At 36.5% G+C, this 6030-nt stretch overlaps 1 non-coding gene across 1 annotated transcript; it reads left to right on the top strand.

Annotated features, from left to right (window-relative positions):
• The first annotated feature begins 967 nt into the window (after nucleotides 1–967).
• Nucleotides 968–1076, top strand: LOC141503733 (U6 spliceosomal RNA). The gene has a single exon (XR_012473058.1). It is a non-coding gene; the product is annotated as a U6 spliceosomal RNA (small nuclear RNA).
• The last annotated feature ends 4954 nt before the right edge of the window (nucleotides 1077–6030 follow it).

The raw sequence follows: 6030 nt of genomic DNA, 5'->3' as shown, positions 1-6030 counted from the left end.
TCCATCAGGGCAACAATCAGGGACAATTTGGGGCTGTCTGCAATGGAGAATACTATTTGTATCCAGATAAAGAACTGTGGAGTTTGAACAAAGACCAAGGACTATTAACTTTAATTTAGGAAAAAAAAGTTGATATCTTATTGTCTGATCTTGCTATCTCTTATACTTTGTGTTTCTTCCTTAAGGATATGATTTCTCTCTCATCACATTCGATTTGGATCAATGTCTACCATGGAAGCAATGTAAAGACTGGTAAATTATCTTCTGTGGGGGGTGGGGGGAGGGAAGTAAGATTAGGGGGAAAAACTGTAAAACTCAAAATAAATAAAATCTCTATATACCTCCTTGATATAAATTTAAAAAAGAATCCTTACTACATTTTCTCTTGGGTGTAGGAAATGCTCCTTTTTGAGAAGTATTTAAAGTCAGAAAAAAAATTGTAAATGAGGAAACTGAACCATAAGATTCCATATAGTTCTAAATACAGATATAGGATACAACTAGGATAATATAGGATATAAGAACTAAGTCATAATATTTCATAAATATCATGAATTTTTCAGAAACTTTCATCTGTGATCTCTTTTAGGAAAAAGTATTACCTGTTTCTCTAACATCACCACAATCATTATCACCCACTGATTACCATCATTCATACAAATTGAAGAACAACATTTTTAATAGCCTTTGCAATACCAAATCTCCAAGCCACATGGAATGAAAAGTTTTCAAAATATAGAGACCTAACAAAAGAGATAAAGTTTTTTGGAAAATGAAGTCTGTGTCATTGCCATCATTCTGTCTGCTACTGGTTAGTTGTATGCAGGATGCTTTCAGAGAGTTTAAAGAGGATGAGCTTATATCCTAATATATTCATTCAACTACCAAAAGAGGCTATTTTATCCACTTGTACAAAAGTAAACAGAATATATTAGATGGAAAAGAATAATAGCAAGAATATTGACTTGCACTCACTTCAGCAGCACATAGACTAAAAAATTGGAACAATACAGAGATTATTAGCATGGCCCCTACTCATGGATGACACTCAAATTTGTGAAGAATAATGACTTGTCTCAGGGTTATTTCTGACAAACTCCATCTAGGAAGATGAAAGCAACATAATAATAATAATAATAATAATAATAATAATAATAATAATATAAGTAGCTGACATTTCTAGAGTACCTTACAGTTTGCAAATTAACTTTTCTATATCTAAGTACCTAATGGTGGGCCTAAATCACAGTCTGAAGGAGTTATTAGTCATAATAATTATTTTAGTTATAATAATTTTGGTCCTGAATTTTAATTGACATGGTGCCTTTCTGTTACTGAGATGAGTAGTACAAATGTTATGATGCTCATTTGATAGACATAGAAGCTGAGGTTCAGAGAAGCTATTCAGAGATTGCTGTATTTGTAGTCAGAAAATAACTGAACATACATATACTTAATACCTAACATTTGTATGTGCTTATTATATGTCCCAGGCATTTTATAATTATTATCCCATTTGATCCTCACAACAATCCTGGAAGGTAAGTGTTATGATTATTCTTGTTTTATTGATGAAAAAGCTGAGGTAAATGGAAGTTAAATGGCTTGCCCAGGCTCACATAGGTAGAAAGTGTCTGACGTCAAATTTAAACTCAAGTCTTCCTGATTCCAAGCCTATTACTTTACTCTTTTATAGATCTCTCTCTCTCTCTCTCTCTCTCTCTCTCTCTCTCTCTCTCAATACATATATATGTATATATGTGTGTGTATATATATATATATATATATATATATATATATATATATATGCATGTATGTATGAAGGTTTGGGTCTCTAGAGTCTAGCTGATGACTCCTCAGAGTTCTGAGGGTACTTCTAGGGGAGTACAACACTTCCCTTGGATTCACTTAACCATCCCTATCCCTCCTACTAACCCTCCCTAGTACAGTTGCAAATATCTGCCTCCTTATGGATGTCTCTAACCCTCATTATCCTTCTCAATAGAATGAATCATTTCTGGATTCAGTTGCCTCTATAAGTTGGCCAAAATAGTGATCACATGTGGTTTCCAATAATCCAGAATTTGTTCACAACTAGTTTGTACCTTTGATTGGGTTTTTTTGATTCAGGGTGGAGGTGGGGGGTCGGGGGGGGGATGTGATACTAGCTCTAAATCTTTTTTAAACTTCATTTTTAAAAAGAAATTTATTTTTCCTATTATATGTACAGATAATTTTCAGCATTCATTTTTGTAAAGTTTTCTCCCTCCTGCCCTTGCCTCCTCCCATCTTAAGATAGCAAGTAATTTGATATAGGTTATACATAAATAATTTGTGTTACACATATTTCTATATTAATCATACTGTAAAAGAATCAGAAAAGCGGGGGGGGAACATGAGAAGGAAAAAACAAATTTAAAAAAGTGAAAATAGTATGCTCTGATCTGTGTTCAGGTTCCATGGTTCTTTCTCTGGCTTTCACAAGTCTGCATTGCTGAGAATCAGGTCTATCATAGCTGATCATCACACAATGCAGTTGTTAATGTGCAGAGTGTTCTTCTGGTTCTGCTCACTTCACTCAGTGTCAGTTCTTGGAGGTCTTTCCAAGGTTTTTGAAATCTGCCTGCTCATCATTTTTTATAGATCAATAATATCCCATTACATTCATATATCACAACTTGTTTCAGCTGTTCCCCAACTGTTGGGTATCCCCTCAATTTCCAATTCTTTGCCACCACAAAAAGTAGCTCTAAATCTTCTGATCCTAAGGATATGATGTAATAACTGTTACAATATTTCAGAAACTTAACTAAAAGTTTTCTCAACCCTACAAGGCAGCAGCACTTTAGTGTCCGTGTTTTACAGTCAAGGAAACTGAGAGAAAGAGGGAAAGAGAGTTGCCCAGTATCACCACAGGGCTGGTTAACTGCAGATGGGAGTTGTATTGAGTCCTCCTGAATCCAGTCCAAGCACTGTCCCCCACCCCACATTGCCTCTCCCCGATTCCTTCCTTCACTCCGCCTCTTTGTGACCCGATGGCCCTGCCCAGACAGTCATAAAAAACACCCCGCATGCTTTAGGCTGCATTGTGATCTCATTTGGAATTTGCTGGACCCTCTTTAAATCATTTTGCTTCTTATTGCTTAGGGAATTCTTGTGCCCTTCACTTATCTAGTTTGTTCTGTCCAACAGAGTCAGCTCCATTTGTTCCTCTGGCCTGGGGAATGTGTGCTGCCCGGGCAGGGAGCCAGGACTAGCCCTTGGCAAAACTGAAGTCAGCAGAGGTGCCCTTTCCCCCTCCTCTCAAGGCCCTTCTTTTAAAGAAGAATCATATGATAAACTCCTTCCTCTTAAATGCCTCCCTTGTTTGCTTCAAGGGGAACCAGACAAGGTCTCTGGTCCCCATATATTTCTCCTCCCTGGCTGCAGCTCATGCTGCCACCCAGGTTAACAAACTTGGGTTTACCCTCTCCCTCCAGCCACCGGGCTCATTGCACCTCATCACCTCTGGCCTGTTGGCCTTCGACTCTCTCCTCTTGGTCTAACTGCCCAACTAGGGATACTCCCAAACTCATCCCACAGACATACCCAGTCACTCTCTATTGGGTAGGATCAAATACAAACTCTGGTAGTTGAGACCCTGGATGACTGATCTTTCCAGGTTCATTCCACATTATGTCTTTCTGGATCCCCCTACAACATTACCTGCCTTTGAATGGAGCATCCCTAAGCCTTGAATTCACTCACTCATTTCTGCTTTCTAGGATTCCTAGCTTCCTTCAAGCTCAGCTCAAATGCCACAACCTGTACAAGGGTCCACTCTCACCTCCCAGGTGTTGGTATCTTCTTCTACTTCAAGAAATTCTTTTGTATTGATTTTGTATTTTTTTTTTTGCATTTTCTTGTCCTTTGTGTATGTTATTCACACCTCCCAACCCTCACCTCCTCTTCTTGAGGACAGAACTATTTCATTTTTGTCTTCATACTTACTATTCCTAGGATAGAACTGGCAAATAGTAGGTGCTTAATAAAAGCTTGTTTATTAGAGGTAGATAAGGCTGAGGGGAAAGTGAAATTATAGAAAGTCTTTGATGTTGTACTGAGGAAGCTGGGCTTCACCTAGGACAGATGGGACCCATTTAAGGTTTTAGGCCAGGAAATGGCTCAGCTTCTTCATTTCCAAACTTTTAAATCTCTATTCAAATATCATCTTCTCAAGGATGTTCCCAGATCTCCTTCCTCAGCCCCTCAATAGCAGTCTTGTCCCTCAGAAAGTATTTCTTTTGCAAATATTCAGTCTGTCCTCCTGATTCCTTTTAGATATATTTGTAAATTCTTTGTCCCAAAGGATATTGACAAAACCCTGAAATGAGTCTTGGAGGTAAATTTGACTAATATTCTGTATATTTTGCTTCTACATCAGTGAATAAAGTAGCTTTTTTTGTATTAAATGATGATCTGGTCTATCAGGTCCTAGCCCCCAGCTTTTCTTGTATCTTCCAGTCTAACAGGAAATAATATATAATCATAGCTGAATTAGCACCATATAACATGAAAAGCTCATTATAGAGAATCAAACAGAAAACTACCAGAAAGCAAGGAAGGAAGGAGGGAAGAAAGGGAGGAAGGGAGGGAGGGAGGAAGGAAGGAAAGAAGGGAGAAAAGGAGGGAGGGAGGGAGAGAAGGAGGGAGGGAAGAAGGAAGGAGGGGAGGGAGAAAGGGAAGGAGAGAGGAAGGGAGGGAGGAGAGAGGGAGGAAGGAAGAAAACAAAAGCAAACACTTATTTTATATTGGGTCAGTCACTGCACTCTGCATGGGACATATAAAGACAAAAATGTAAGACAGTTGCAGCAGCCATAATTCTGACCTAGTGTCTTTCGATTGTTGTTGTTGCTTGTCCTTCATGATAGTAGCATATGGATATGTACATACATGAAAATATAAAACCATATAATGCATACTTCTATTTATCAGTTCTTTCTCTGGAGGTGGATAGCATTTTTCTTCATTGGTCTTTTGTAATTAATTTGAGTTTTTATAAGAATAACTTAGTTAGTGACAGTTATTCTCCAAATGTTCTCTTGGATATGCTCATTTCACTTTTCATTATTTCATGAAGTCTTTACATGTTTTTTTCTAAAATCAACATTTTCATCATTTCTTACAGCACAATAGTATTCCATCACAATCATCTATCATGACTTATTCAGTCATTCCCCAAATGGACATTCCCTCAATTTCTAGTTCTTTGCTACCACAAACAGTGTGGCTATAAATATTTTAGAACATAAAGGTTCTCCTTTTTCCCTGATCAATGGGAACCAGACCTAATAGTGGTTTGCTGGTATACACAGTTTTATAACTCTTTGGGCATAATTCCACATTGCTTTCCAAAATTGTTGAATCAGTTCATATTTCCACCAACAGTGCATTAGTGTTTCATTTTTCCACATTCCCTCTGAGTGCCATTTTCCCCTTCTATCATTTCAGTCAGTCTAATAGGTATGAGATGATGTCTCAAAGTTGTTGTAATTTGCATTTCTATAATAATTAATAATTTCTATTTTATATGACTATATATATATATATATATATATATATATATATATATCTTTGATATCTTAATTTAAAACTGCCATTTCCTAACTTTGATCATTTATCAATTGGGAAATAATTTATATTTTTATAAATTTGAAAAATTTCCCAATATAGTTGAGATATGAGACCTTGATCTGAGCAACTTTCTATAAATTTTTTCCCTCCTTCTAATCTAAGCAACATTGGTTTTATTTATATAAAACCTCTTTAATTTAATGTAATCCAAATTATACATTTTATATCTCACAATGCTCTCTCTCTTCTTTATTCATACATTCTTCTCCACCCTACCTCATAACATAACTATTTCTTTATGATACAGCTCAAGAGCCATCTGCAGAAGGTCTTTCTCAATCTACCCCATAGCTTGTATTTAACTATTTTCACATTTTACATTTATTCACCTTATATTTCTTATATTTAATTATGTAC

Source organism: Macrotis lagotis, chromosome X, assembly GCF_037893015.1.
Source record: "Macrotis lagotis isolate mMagLag1 chromosome X, bilby.v1.9.chrom.fasta, whole genome shotgun sequence".
Classification (NCBI taxonomy): domain Eukaryota; kingdom Metazoa; phylum Chordata; class Mammalia; order Peramelemorphia; family Peramelidae; genus Macrotis; species Macrotis lagotis.
The sequence above is the reverse complement of the archived record's forward strand: the minus strand, read 5'-3'. Positions and strand labels throughout refer to the sequence as shown.